This window comes from Bombyx mori, chromosome 9 (assembly GCF_030269925.1).
Source record: "Bombyx mori chromosome 9, ASM3026992v2".
Classification (NCBI taxonomy): domain Eukaryota; kingdom Metazoa; phylum Arthropoda; class Insecta; order Lepidoptera; family Bombycidae; genus Bombyx; species Bombyx mori.
In genome coordinates this window covers 10,320,430-10,335,981 of record NC_085115.1, presented here as the reverse complement: position 1 = coordinate 10,335,981, position 15,552 = coordinate 10,320,430, and positions in this window count along the sequence as shown.

Sequence of the window (15,552 nt, the reverse complement as noted above, 5' to 3'; positions counted from 1 at the left end):
GTTTATGTATGCCGATAACGTCCGCTTCTTTCCACACCGCGGGAAAGATACAGTTCGCCATAGCGGCATTGAAAATAGATGCCAACATCACGATGAGTTGGACGGGTAGAAGTTTAATAACGCGGTTAGATATACAGTCGGAACCGGGAGCCTTGCGAGGACGTAGGTCTTTGATCAAGTCTTTAACTTCTATCGGGGTGACGGGTGGTAACGCATCCGATTGTGGCACGGAGGCTCTGCGTTCTACCTCACTGTCTACTAATTCTACATGAACAGGGTCCACGGATTGAGTGCTGGGCGTGCACTGGGTTTGCAATGTATCGGCCAGTAGCTCTGCTTTTTCGTCATCATCGAACGCCGCGAGTCGGCCTGAGGGGCCTACGAGGGGGGGCATAGTTACTACCGTATCCGATTTGAGAGTACGAGCTAGGCGGTAGTAAGACCTTTGGGAGGGCGCGAGTCCTTCTAAGAAATCAGACCATCTGGCATCTCGGACTTCGGCGATGCGAGACTTTACGTCGCGTTGTAGGGCACGCATTCGAATACGATTTTCCGCGGTAGGATACCTGTCGTAGGCGCGTATCGAGGCGTTCTTAGCTCTAAGGAGTTCCCTAATATCGTCGGACAATTTGAAGCGGTGAAGGAAGTCCTCCGCTACAACTTGTTTCGATGACCTATCTAATGTCGAGGTGATGTGTGATGTTAAGATGTCTATGGCTTCAGCGGTATCCTGAGGAGACGGGTAGAGTCCGGGTTAAACGGGAGCGATGGTGGATCAGATTCAGCCAGGCTGATGCCCAGCGTGTGCCAATCCACCACAGTCCTCGTGACGGGAACGGAATCGGGAGCGCGACCGAGCTTCATAACGACGGGACGGTGGTCTGAATCTAACTCTGAAACTACTTCGATCGAGTGTAAGCGCAGAGTTACGTTTTTTAATAACGCTATGTCGAGTATATCCGGGGGATGCGCGATATTTAGCGGGTAGTGAGTCGGGGTTAGCGGAGCGACGATATCGAAGGCGAGATCATCGACTAACGCGTCAAGCCGCCTGCCATTCGGGGTTGTGGTGTGTGAGTTCCACCTGATGTGTTTACGATTTAGGTCGCCCGCCAGAATGACAGAGCTCCCCATACCGAGCAGCGCCTCGATATCACTGCTTAGAACGATCTTATCCGGTGGAAGATAAACGGACGCGATAACGATCGGCGCGTGTCCCGTCAGTGAGATTCGGCACACTGATGCTTCGATATTAGCGAGCGCGGGAGGATCGAGCGGGACGCAATGCAGGGCTCTTCTATAGTAAATGACGGTACCACCACCACGGGCAGAGAGCCTGTCGTTCCTGACCATGTTATAGTTCGCGATTTTAGGGTCACGGCGCGCGGGCTTAAGTAGGGTCTCCTGCACTAAAAAGATATCAATTTGATGGTCACGCAAAAAGTCAGAAACCTGATCACGTTGATTTGCGAGACCGTAAGCGTTAAAAAATCCTATCGTTACGGATAGGGGCTTTATTCTACTTATATACGCCATTGATTACCGGCGGAGTGAGGGGAGGACGTACGTATTTAATGACGCGTATACGTCGGCGTATTCCTGCACAACGGCGATAAAGTGTTGTGCAGTGGAGGCAGCGCGAATGGCGTCGCCCAAAGCGTTAACGCGCTCAAAGTTGATCGACTGAAAGAAGTCGATCGCTAAAGCGAGATTTTCGGACGCGGTCGGAGGGCAAGTCGCGGGAGAGGGACGAGTCGCGGGGGCGGGACGAATCGCGGAGGAGGGAGTTGTAGCCGTGTTCGTGTACGGCAGCGGTTTTGCCCAGGCCGAGACACTGGGCACCGCCGCCGGAACGAACGCTGGCTTAGCCTGCGACGCAGAGGGTGCCGAGGCTTTGATGTCTGGGCCGGAAGCTCGGAAGCGGTTTTGGCGGGCGACGCGGCGATTTATTTTAGGGGCTCGGGGGCAACCACGGTAATTCGCGGGGTGACCCTGTGTTCGACACAGGACGCAGCTAGGCGGTTCCGTCGCGGTTTTTTGGTCGCGAGCGCAGAGGGCCGTGGCGTGATCGCCCAAACACTTAACACATCGGGGGCGCGCGTGACAGTTACGGGAAGAGTGCCCGTACAATTGACAGTTATGGCACTGGCTAGGAGTGCCTTTTTTATGGGGGGCTTCGATGGCGATACCGGAGAGCCTACAGACGGTCTGTGTGTTGAAGATTTTCTTACCCTCGGGGGTAGGCTGGAGGGTGACTAGAACCATATATTATATGGCTCCCTACCGCGACCGGCGTGCATACGGTGCACAGAGTTCACTGGAAAGCCTTGTTCTAACAGGTCGGCTTTTACGAGCTCTACATCTAACTCTTTAGGGATTCCGCGTATTACAACGTGGAGTTCGCGCTCCTCCTGGACTCCTCCCTATACGTATGGAAACTTATACGCTCCTTACGGAGGTAAGAAGAGAGGGCCCTATGGTCGTCGGGTGTTTGAACCTTAATTTGAATGCCGTTCGCGAGGTTACGGGCATTCGTGAAATTTATATTTTTGGCCTTAAGGGCCAGGCAAACTCGATCCCAAGCTGCCTTCTCCTGAAGGATAACCGGGGGAGGGGTCTGGGTTTTATTTTGTGCCACCGGACGCGGCGACGGAGTGGCACGGGCTGGGGGCGCAACGGGAGTCTGAGGGCGGGGGCGCGACGCGTTCACGGCTTTGCTAATTTTAGCGGCCGCGGGAGCTCGAGACTCCGCGGCACGCTTCTTACCCTTCTGTACCAGGGTGAATCCATCCGTCGATGAGGCGGGTGCGAGGTCGACCTCCATGTCCGAGTCAGAGTCGGAGCACGAGGAGGCGGGTGCAGGCGACCTACGAGCAAGTGTAGGTGTTTTAGAGGGCGCGACGGAGGCCGCGGATGATCGCTCAGCTGAAACGATGGTCACGGCGGACGACGCAGCAGCTTTTCTCGCCAGTATAGGCGACACGGGAGCGGCAGGCACGACAGAGGCTGCGGTGCTCAATGCAGAAGCTCTGCACGCAGGTACAGGCGACGCAGGAGCAGCGAGCGCGGCGGAGTCCTCGAGAGGGCTCGCAGTGTGATTGGCCTTGAAGGCCAGAAACTCCGAGGCGAGCTGTGGGTGGCGAAGTCGGAGGAATTCCGCGAATACAGCGTCCATGATCGCTGAGTACCCAGGTGGGGCGGCCCCGGGTCTTGAAAACACTCGCCTTGCGGCGAGGCCCCAACTTTTCGGACCTGAGCGGTTCTATTGAACACAGGTGGCAATGCGGCGCGATTACTACAGGACAAAGAAAAATCACAACAAAACAGAAATTACGAAAAGAAACAAAACAAATAAATACTTGCAGGAAACCACTTTGTCGGCAAATGTTCCACGAACACAAAAATAACTAAAACAAAACAAATAAAAGCTTCCAGGAAACACACTTGGTCGGCAGATGTATCACGAACACAGGCCGCGCGAACAAAGACCGGGCGATCGAGTGGACGATGAGCACGTCCGCACGTGACGGGTGCCTCTATCGGAATGCGTTGATACTATGGGTGCATCACTACATAGTATAAAACAAAGTCGCTTTCTCTGTCCCTATGTATGCTTAAATCTTTAAACTTACGCAACGGATTTTGATGCGGTTTTTTTAATAGATAAAGTGATTGAAGAGGAAGGTTTATATATATATTAAAATCCATTAAATAGTGGAGAAATCAATAATAAATTATAGTTTTTGAAGCGATGCGAGGGCGGGTCGCTAGTATTTTGATATAAAGAAATTATTTTTGTTTTAAAAAAAAATTACTTTGACTTTATGTATAGGAAACTAGTTAACTTTATAGTTAAATTTTACTAACTAAGATAATTTATCGAAATATGTTCTTTTATGGCTTTGGTATGTGGACAAACCCACGGCCCATCTAATGTTTATTGGCTACCGCAGCTGGTAGACACCAACTAATTACATATCACCATCCACCTTGAAACATGAGTTCAAATTTTCAGTTTTATAGTGCAACGTTTGCCCCACTCTTCAAACTGAAATGTATACTACCTGCTTCACGGCAGAAATATGCGGGGTAGTGGTCCTAAGCCGTGGGGGATCTCACAAGATGCCCCACTCCAAATAAAAACCTATCAACCTTCATATCGTGTATATGTATGAGCAAGAGAGAGATTCAGGTCTGTGCAGCTGTGTAATAAAAAAAAAGTATTATATATTTTTGTAGGTCAAAAGTATTGTGAAAAACGAAATTCGGGCATATCGCGAGAATGAGATATCATTTTTTTGTTAATCCCATATTTCCACGACTATCAAGGCAACGCATTACGTATGTAAATAAAGTAATTTGTCACGAGTCAGGGTAGATGTGCCGCTATTCCCGTGTAATGACAACCCTTGTGGATTACGAATCAATTTTTATTTCGGGAACGTTCTGGAATATGGTACCTAATTTAAAACGTATTTTAATTTGAAGCTTTCGAAATCAGACTTCCTGTTTGTATGTGTGTATTGTGTGTATTGTGGTTACTGTATTGTTTGATACGGAAAATCATATTGCAGTTTGATTTTGAATCTTACGAAGGCCGTTAATCTTCCGTAGGGACTATCGGGTACCGGGTACGGGGGCGTCCGGTGCTCGGTTGTCGGTCCGGTGGTGAAGCGGCACAAGATGGCTCCTGTGCGCCGCTCGTGTCTCGCGCGGCTTTTTTAAGGCAAGAAGAGGAGGACTTCGATCTTCCTCTTCTCCCTCGTCTTCTCTGGAGGCGCCGGAGTCTGACCTAACCCGGTCTGTTACCCCCCTAGACCGGTTGTCGGTAAACGTATTCCCCAGCGTTAAAAAAGGGGCACAGCTTATTATATACCCGTTGACTACCGCTTATGTCTTTTCTAACCTTAAAACGAACTTGCGCGAAATTTTTGTTTATTACGTGATATCTTGAGCGCACCAACATAGTTATTATTCATTTAGCAATAATAACGAAACGAAAAAATTGTGAAAACGAGTAGCTGAAGTATTTTCAAACGTCGCTTATTATACCTAGTCAGGTCATAAGTATTGTCATACAGTAAAAACTTTTCTTTTAGAATGCTGGCCACAAAAAAGTTTATTGAATTCGAATTTGGAATTGTTCATGAAAATAAAAAAGGTATACTTTTAGAATTTTACTCATTTTTAAATATGGAGTGGACGCTTAAAGAAGACCGTGTTGCAGTTATTGCGTTACATCGTTGCGGTTACGCGCCAACTCAAATTTTTAACATACTGAAAATTTTGAATATAACCAAAAGATTCGTTTATCGTACCATCAAACGATACAATGAAGACTCTAGTGTAGATGATAGGTCAAGAAGTGGTCGCCCTCGGTCTGTTAGGACTCCAGCAGTGATAAAAGCTGTGAAGGCGCGAATTCAAAGAAATCCCAAACGTAAGCAGAAACTGTTGGCCCTTCAGATGGGGTTAAGCAGAACCACGGTGAAAAGGGTGTTAAATGAAGACTTAGGGCTTCGGGCATATCGAAGAAAAACAGGACATCGTTTGAATGCTCGTCTAATGGACCTGAGACTGAAGAGATGCCGCGCTTTGTTGAAGCGGTACGCGGGAAAAAATATCGGAAAATTCTTTTTTCGGATGAAAAATTTTTTACCGTAGAAGAGAGCTACAACAAACAAAATGATAAGGTCTACGCACACAGTAGTGAAGAAGCGAGCAACCGTATTTCGCGTGTCCAACGAGGTCATTTTCCATCCTCGCTCATGGTGTGGTTGGGAGTTTCTTATTGGGGCTTAACAGAGGTACATTTTTGTGAGAAAGGTGTAAAAACGAATGCAGTTGTGTATCAAAATACAGTCCTGACGAACCTTGTGGAACCTGTTTCTCATACCATGTTCAATAACAGGCACTGGGTATTCCAACAAGATTCGGCGCCAGCTCATAGAGCGAAGAGCACACAAGACTGGCTGGCGGCGCGTGAAATCGACTTCATCCGGCACGAAGACTGGCCCTCCTCCAGTCCAGATTTGAATCCGTTAGATTACAAGATATGGCAACACTTGGAGGAAAAGGCGTGTTCAACGCCTCATCCCAATTTGGAGTCACTCAAGACATCCTTGATTAAGGTAGCCGCCGATATTGACATGGACCTCGTTCGTGCTGCGATAGACGACTGGCCGCGCAGATTGAAGGCCTGTATTCAAAATCACGGAGGTCATTTTGAATAAACTTTAGTGTCATAAGAATCTATGTTTTGTTAAGTTCATTTTGGTATATGAATGGTTACATAATGAATAAACTTGTTTCAATTATTTTACATTTAACATGTGACAGAATTTATGACTTGACTAGGTATATACCCTTGTCATATAATCCGTTTTTTCTTTCCATATAAATCCAGAAAAATCTCATTAGCCCGACGCTATGTTAATCAAATTAATCAAATTTGCTAATGACCCTTCGCCTTTTGTTAAGCCCATTCAAAATTTACGATTTGTTAGTTTAATATGAAAAGGATACGAAACAAAGATTAATTTAACTAAGCTCTGTCATCATTTAGAAATCTTTACAGCTGCAAAGCACCTGAATCAACTTTAAATGAAACGAACGCCCCCACTGATTGCACCAACGTTACAAACTCTCATAAGAGGGGCGTACAACGATTGAATGGTTTATTTATCTCGCGAACCTTATAACGCGAGATCGAAAAACGCTTAACCGTCAGCGGGAATTACAGTGGCGAGGGCTTATTGTTCTGTTCGAATTTATGACAGCAGATTTCAGCGGAATTCAATGTGTGCGGACACAAAATGTACGGAACGTATAAAAATAACTACATTTATGCTAACGAAAAATTTTTTTTTATTCATTTTGGGAAACGTGTTTGTAAAAACCAAACGCGTTTTAAAATGCACGCATTTCATAGTTTGTAGTTGGTCTTACAATGCTTATTTACATCTATTTGAAGTGAAACTTCTTTATCGGCGTTGGAAAAAAATTTACCGTCACATTTTTCGGTTACGCGTCACATTTTTCCGTTACGCGCCATCTTTTTCTTCACCATTCATTGTTGCCGTACACAAGTGAAGGTGCCTCTTTACTCGGTAACAATAATTATAAAATACCGATGATTTTAAGTGGAGATTTTAATGTAAATTTTGCATCGGAAAATTCTTTGAAGCTAGTTGAATTTCTGAAAGATAAATTGAATTTATCCATGAAAAACAGTCCTCAAACGTCAACAACAAGATCTGGCACTACAATTGATGGAGTTTTTACTCGGTCACTAAATTTCGTGGAATGTAAACCATATATTTCATATTTCAGTTACCATAAGCCATTAATTACAAAAATATATAATGACAATGACAATGATAGTAATAATTCTATTACAATTAATGAAATGCTGTAATAATCTTAGTAGCAAAAAGGTAAAGTGAAATAATTGTATTATTTGTATTCATGTCTATGATAATAAAATCCTTTTGTTTAAACTTTATCTAATTTAACTTTATTTAACCAATTTCTAGAAAGTTGCATGTAGATCATTTTTCGAAAAATAAGGCCATAAACAAGTTTCACTTCTTACGTGTGTACACTAGTACACGCACACATTTTTTTTTGTATTATTTTTCAACGTAATACTAATTAGTAACTTGTTAAAAAAGGAATACAAAATCTTCTACAATACTTTCATTATGTCTAGTTCATTGATGACCTCATCATTACGTCATAATAGCAAGTTGGTTGAATTAACGTTAAATAGGGGGTAATAATAACGTTAAATAGGGGGTAATAAAAAAAGTTGACTTTTTTGTTATCAATAAAATTGACAATTTGTCAAGTCGTACTTTTTTTGGTTACTAGAAAATCGCCGGACTACTATTATGTCAAAATTAAATATAAATTAGTAAGAGAAAATTAATCAATAATTTGCTGAACATCATTATCCCTCTCCTGCGGTTTCGAGCGTGTAGTCGCCGATGACGTCATTAGTTGAAGAATAGGCCATAGCACTTAGTTTAGAAACAGCCCTCATAGATTTAAAGGTTTGTCTGTTATTTTTCGTGTTCAATGCGTATTCTTTTGCAGAATTGTAAAATTTGAGCCGCTCGGCTTTTGCTTAAAGGGATTTTTCTATTTTGATTATACATCTACATAGTTATAGTTATATTATAGGAAATTTTGGTTTGGTAATCATTATAAGTAAACTTCAGATTTTTCATGTCAATATGAAATTATCACAATAACACAGTAGTAGCTTTGTACTACTTTGTTATCGGTTAGTTCAGTTTTTCTCTCGCCTTTTAACAATAAATCAGTGCACCGGGCAGTTGGGATAATTATCTCCTGACCCATCCCTTCAGGGTTTACGACTTATTTTACGTCAATATATTTCTTCTTTGCCATAAAAGGCCTGGTCCAGCCTCCATCTTGTGAAATTTTCCGTGTAAAATTCTTTAACATAGTGTTGTATATGAAATCGCAGTAATTCTAAACTTAGATTAAAAGGTAAGATCGAAGTGGAGCTCGGTGAACCACAAAGAGCAACGATGCTTTGCTAATCTAACCTTTCCTTAGTACGGAAACTAGGCGAGGGCACCTATTCAGATTGCTTCGTTAGCTACCTGTTTCGATTTTTATTCTGTTGATGAAAATGCAGATTAAAGTTATCGAAGTATCTTGAACACGACACTCGCTTAATTTTTTTTTTACTAATAATAATAATAATGACACATTTGATTCATTATGCCGTGATTAGAGCCAGTACTTACAAAATTTTTAAACTAAATAAAGCACCGTGAATCGTTAATTATGAAACAAATTTTAGAGCTTCAATTAGGTCTTGCAAGTGATTTTTGTACTCCTACTAAATGAAAAGGATAAAAGAAATCCGTATTAGAATTAGAAATCTCTATATATAAAAATGAATTGCTGTTCGTTAGTCTCGCTAAAACTCGAGAACGGCTGGACCGATTTGGCTAATTTTGGTCTTGAATTATTCGTAGAAATCCAGGGAAGGTTTAAAATGTGAGAAAATATAAAAAAGCTCGGAATTATATAAAAACAAACAATTTTTTTTTTCCTTTGATGTGTCCCCTTGATGTGTCTTTTATTTATCGATTGAAGCACTACGAAGTCTGCCGGGTCAGCTAGTCTTACAGTAATTACTTACTTACATGAAGGATTAATTAGGTCAAAGGATTTTAATTATAATAGCCCGCTACTGATAATTATGATAACAACTACATGTAATTTAATACACGAAATCTGGGGCAAGTGTTATGTTTGTTACACTTTGTAAATTAATCATGTTTTTACTTTAGAGTAGTAAGTTCACGTTTCGGCTCGGGAACTTTCTCTTTTTAGGCGCTTTGTATGGCACGCTATTCAAAACAAATTGAAATTTAATGATAGTAATGTAAATTCATTCCGCTTAAGCCGAATTGGCTGTGCACGGTGCAGTTGGTCAGTTTTTATTTGTAAAAAATAACATAAGGTAATAAGTACCTAAAAATAAATAAAAAGGAAGACAATTTCATCAAAAAGAATGCAGAAGCAGTCTGAATACCACGAACCACTATCTTATAAAATATGTTTGTACTTCAAAGGCATTTTGATGGGCATGAAAAATAAGGAAAAATTGCACAACATCACAAGATACGGGACGAGAAAGAGGGCAGCAAAAGGCTGAATCTCTTGTAATTCGCGGCCATTTATCAAAGTCGTCTTCGGTACGGGAAGGCCAAAGTAAACAAAATGTTTTAATTAAATGAGTAAAGTGATTGCTTAATCGCATCTACATTTTCAAAGAACATCTCTTTATTTTTTAATTAGCTCATCGCTTTCTTTCTTTCGATTTAAAAAAATGATAATAATTAAATAGGTTTTCCTGTTCTCGAAAAACTATAAGGGAAATGCAATTTAATACGTACCTACTATAAGATCTTCTGAGTCAACTTCAAAAATAGAAGTGGTTCTGAATTTAATTGTATTTTTTATGTGTGTTAGTTCAGAACGTTTTTTTAGCATACACTAATAGGTGAATTTCAATTTTAGCTTAAATATTCCTTGTGTTATATATTAAATTTTTTATTGTCATTGTAGACAGACGAAAATACGTGATGGTAAATTGGCATCGTCAATTATGGACCTCAATAACTTTAGGGGTGTCGGCAAGACGCTACCTACCGCTTTAAAAAGAGGAACATGCTTGTACATTGCACATAAGGTAACTTAAAAAACAACAGACGAGCCGGTTCATGATCTCGGGGAAACTTAGACTGAAACTGCTACGTTAACATTTCGTTATTGGCTCACAAAATAAGATGATAATAAAACGTCGTCACAGGAGTCAATGGATATCAATAATGCTATTGTCGCCTCCCACATTGAGCAATGAGATCGAAATTTCAATAACACTGTAGAACGGCTGGTTCCACCATCCAAACGATGTCGCATGATTGCTTCGCGCGTTATTAATAGGCAGGTTGGTGTCACCTATCAACGTCGTTATATTTTGATATCATCATAAAATATTTCCTTAAATTTCAACCCAGGTTACTTACAAAAAAAGCTTATTATTGTAAATTATATATATATATATATAAATGAATTGCTGTTCGTTAGTCTCGCTAAAACTAGAGAATGGCTGGACCGATTTGGCCAATTTTGGTCTTGAATTATTTGTGGAAGTCCAGAGAAGGTTTAAAAGGTAAATAAATATGATAATGGCCCGAATTAAATAAGAATAACAATTTTGTTCTTCCTTTGATGTGTCCCCCGTCGGACGGATTCCTTTTGTTTGTTTTAAGTTTATTTTATACAAAAGTTTAGGTCTTTTATTTATCGATTGAAGCACTACGAAGTCTGCCGGGTCAGCTAGTAAGCAATATAAATTCGTTCTGGAGTTAAACCCAAATGTTTTTTTTTGATTTGGAGAAATTTTAAAACAAAGCATAATATGTGTGAATTAAAAATTACCAGCTATTTAAATTTATTAGTTGTTTTCGGACGTTAAGGATGAATGTGTTCATGATTGAATTGGGCATGGCTCGCAGCCAGATTGTGAAACAGTAAGTAAATAACTGTCTCACGAAGGGCCTTTTTGTCAGTTCCTGGCACAATTTAGTCTCGTCGCAGGAAATTGCTTTTGTAACAACTATTAAGCGAACGTTCTTTTGGGTGCCGACAAAACAAAAAAAAAAAATGCGCATTAATGTGGATTCACTTAAACTGTTTTTGTAACTCAACGATTTTCAGATTATACATAAGGTTTCTAAAACAACATTATATATCGTTTATATTAATTCAAACATAATCCCTTGAACAACTCGTAATTTTAAAGTATGATAGTTTATTATTATTTTAATAGTATCTTATAATAGTTTTGTTAATGAACAACATCGACGTAATTAAGTTTTTGCAGTTATCGAAAATTCCAATAGACTTTAGAGTAGTTTTCTTATTAGATTCAATACTGATTTCCATTTATGCCACCTTATAATAACTAGTCAGAATTTCATAAAAACTTGGCAACAGTTGGCGCACTAAAACAATTACGAATATTTTTCTTCGTTGTCCGAAAGTATGATTAAAGGCTCCGGTCTAATTGCTCAAAACGGTTGGAGGTACCATAAAACTAAAATAAAATACGAATTTCAACCTGATTCAGCGAAGCGCTGATAGAACTATATCAATGTTACGTGTGAATAGTACCCAATTGTTTTGAATTAAGTGGTTTGATTGATGAAAATCAAAATAATAAATTTATAGAAGATCATTTCGGTGGTAAGGCGCACATAGTCATTAAAATACTGCTAATGCTCATCACGACTTCAATTAAAATGTGCGTAAATTTGTTTGAAGGACGTATAATGGTAGATTTTGTTTCTTCGTAAAGACACAACACGCAAACGTTTCAGATTTGTTTAGAAGCAACGCTGAGCTCTCCGTATTAATCTAATGAACGCTAATCATCGCAAATCTGAAATAACCAAAGACCAAAGTCATCGGAACTTAATATATTTAAGACGTAATATAGAATTCTCGATTGCATTTTTACAATGGACCTCTTACGTTCAAAGAACAATCGCCATCAGTACCTACACTTGAGATGAATTTGGGAAGTAAAAATTAGGGATCTGGTATTGTAAGAAGTCTAGGATTCTGCTCTTACAATCGGATCATTGGAAATAGTAGTGGCTAACAGAGACCGGGGCATCCATATCTTCTTATAAATAGCGGATAAGATTATTAGCGTTAAATAATTTATTTTATTCATTTAGTCCAAAAGCAACAGTAATGTTGGTATCTGGTATATATCTGTATGTCTTAACTAAGGGCAAGGCTTTTAGTGAAATTACTGAGATAATTGCCCACTGAGTTTCACGCCGGATCTTCTCAGTGGGTCGCGTTTCCGATCCGGTGGTAGATTCTGCGAAGCACTACTCTTGCTATGGTCAGTGTTAGCAACTCTCCGGTTTGAGCCCCGTGAGTTCTCCTACAAACGTTAGGGTGAAGCTGAAATAGCCTCTCAAGGCTATCAGCATAGATAGGAAAAAAAACCTGAGATAAAAATTCAAATAACATCAACCATTAATTTCGAAGTCTTACTTAGTTTTATAATTGCTGGCGTCACGTCTTGAGGCAGTTGTCGAATTTTAATGAAGGGCAAAACCGATTGTTAACAGAATTTGTCCGAGTGTCATCACTCATCAGAATATTTAAAGAATGATTTTTGTAAAGAATAGGCTTTGGGTCTTTTTAATTAATACGCGAACTTGACATATTATTATTATCTTTTGATTATCGTATTCTTTTTTGCTTTGTGCACTTTTTAAATTTGTAAGAGTTAAACGAACATTGTATTGAAACAGGACCTACCAGAAGCATTACTTGGCAAATAGCGGCCCTAACAAACAGCACAATACGGCCATCTAGTAGGGAGCAAGCGAACTATAGAATGATCGAGGTCTTACTAAGACTACTTTTTTTTTTTGATGAAGGATTACTGGCTGCCCAGAAAGTAAAACTACTATCGCTCGACTAATGTTCCGGAAAGTTCGAATGCATTCCATAGTCCGTGCGTGGATCAGGCATAAGCGTGAACAAGCGCGGAAATATAGAAGTCGAATTTAAGATCGTTTAGCACAAGACAAGCGGTATGAAATGTACTGGTGGTAGGACCTCTTCTCAGTCCGCACGGGTAGGTACCACCGCCCTGCCTATTTCAGCCGTGAAGCAGTAACGCGTTTCGGTTTGAAGGGTGGGGCAACAGTTGTAACTATACTTGAGACCTTAGAACTTATATTTCAAATTGGGTGGCGCATTTACGTTGTAGTGTCTATGGGCTCCAGTAAACCCTTAATACCAGGTGGGCTGTGAGCTCGTCCACCCACCTAAGCAATAAATAAAAAATTGAAAGCTATACAAGTAGTAATGTGCGACATAGTATAGAAGCCGTGACTACAAATGCATACTAGGTACTAAATAAGTGTGTACGGCACAATTTTGGAACATCTAGTTTTTTATTATGAGAACTGTTAATAGCCATGTTTGCAGTGGAAACTAGTCAAATATTTTATCATGAACATCAACTCAAAACCAAAAGTAATGTGTTAGGTCAAGTTATAGTGTAACAGAATGCCGCTAGCATCTAGATCTATGGATATGCCTGTGATTGTTAGAGCGTGTGTGTCTTAGAGCACGATGTTGTCAATCAACTGTGTCTTGGTGTGCTATATCTTATTAATTATCTGACGGCCACTCTATATACATAGTCAGCTCAAAGCCCAAACATAGAAAATTCTCGAAGCTACATAGATATTCGCATTTATTTAAACAGAATCAATGAAAATACTTTTGTTTAAATTTAATTTACTAGTTCACCGAAGTTAGGCTCTACTAAAGAACAGAATAGTGCGGTGTAGCACTATTAGAGCGTCTGAAACCGGTTAGCCTTCTATTTTAGCGAATTAGTCGCCAAGCTATTGAATCAAAGCTGTCTTTATCGTCTCAAATGACACGACGATCCTGAAGCTGTAGTCTGAGGCGAGCGAGACGGGTTCGAAGCTAATTGAATTTACAGTTAACTAATTCGATTGATTTAAGAATTTAAATGGGTTGCGGTTAATATGTTGTTATGATATCCATGGGATTCGGTAGCTGCTTGACGCCAGTGAGCACGTTGATCTAAGGAATATCATTATTTAAAAAAGAGGTTGCAATGGAAAGCCTTCGTCAAACAGAACGCGTACTTAGCGCCGCGTACTTAACGTCGCGCTCTTCTAATTGACTAGATGAGTCTAACGCTCCTTGACGCAACGCATTCGCCAAATCATAGTGCCTTTCGATAGCAGTGTAAAAATTTAAAAGTATTAAGAAATCGAGTGATTCAGATGTGGCATTGTATAAGCATGGGTATTTTCTAACTATTTATATCATTTTTTCGGGCATTATCTAGTATTTTAATACACATTCACTCGGACGCTAAAATAAAATTTGTAAAAAATTACAACGCCTGACGTCAGAGCGTCCTAACGCCGCGCGCTGCGTACTTATAGCGCTGGGGCTCTGTTTGACGGTATGTTACCATAGTAGTACAACACATCTCGGCGTCATAGCGTGGCGTCAGTTTAGCGCGCGCTAATTACGCGTTCTGTTTGACGAAGCCTTAACTGTTGTTGTGTCGATAATGTTTCAAAATGCTTTTCTAGTATCCGTTAGTTCTATGTACTTTAGCTGGATATATTCGTTGAAAATGTGCCTGTGATGCATGGATAGCAATCTGCCTACACATAAACAAAACAAGCCTGTTACACTATTCACGGCGAAACTCGATTTATATGGAGTTTATGCGTTTAAATGGAATGGAAATGAACGGTCCGTTTCACACATATGTAGTTCAGTCACAAAATATTGGTGGTCACAACCTAGTATTGAAATTTAAATACCATTACAACTATGATTAATTTCAAATCTGCGGTATAGTGGCTAAATTTAATTTATTACAATTTTTCCTTACTTTTTGTAGACGAAGTGAATCGTCTCAGTTCATAGTACTTCCAACATTCGTCAAGAAATCTGGCTAATTGAAAAGAAATGGAAAATAGATTTTGTGTATCTTTCATACATAAAGGAACTTTTTCCTATAGTTAGTAGGTTGATTTCGCCCTGAATGGGCGTAAAAAAAATCTTGAACTTTAGCCTGGGAACGTTCTGTTAGTTTAATTGTAGGCTTAAAATTCTTTGCGAGATTAATTATAAAATTTGTGGCTAGATTTCAGTTCATTATAATAGAATTTAATTAAAATTGTTCAACAAAATAATGAGCTTTCATAATTTTGGTATATTTTATATTTATATTTTTACGAATATGTACCTACTGTGTTGTTTAAATTTTAATGTAAACTTTTATCAACACTTAAACCGATATGAATCTAATTCATGTACTTTAAAATGATAGAACTATTGCATATGTTAAAATGGAAAATTAGTATAATATATATTACTATTAGGCTGCTATTTCCGTATAGTCTGCATGAA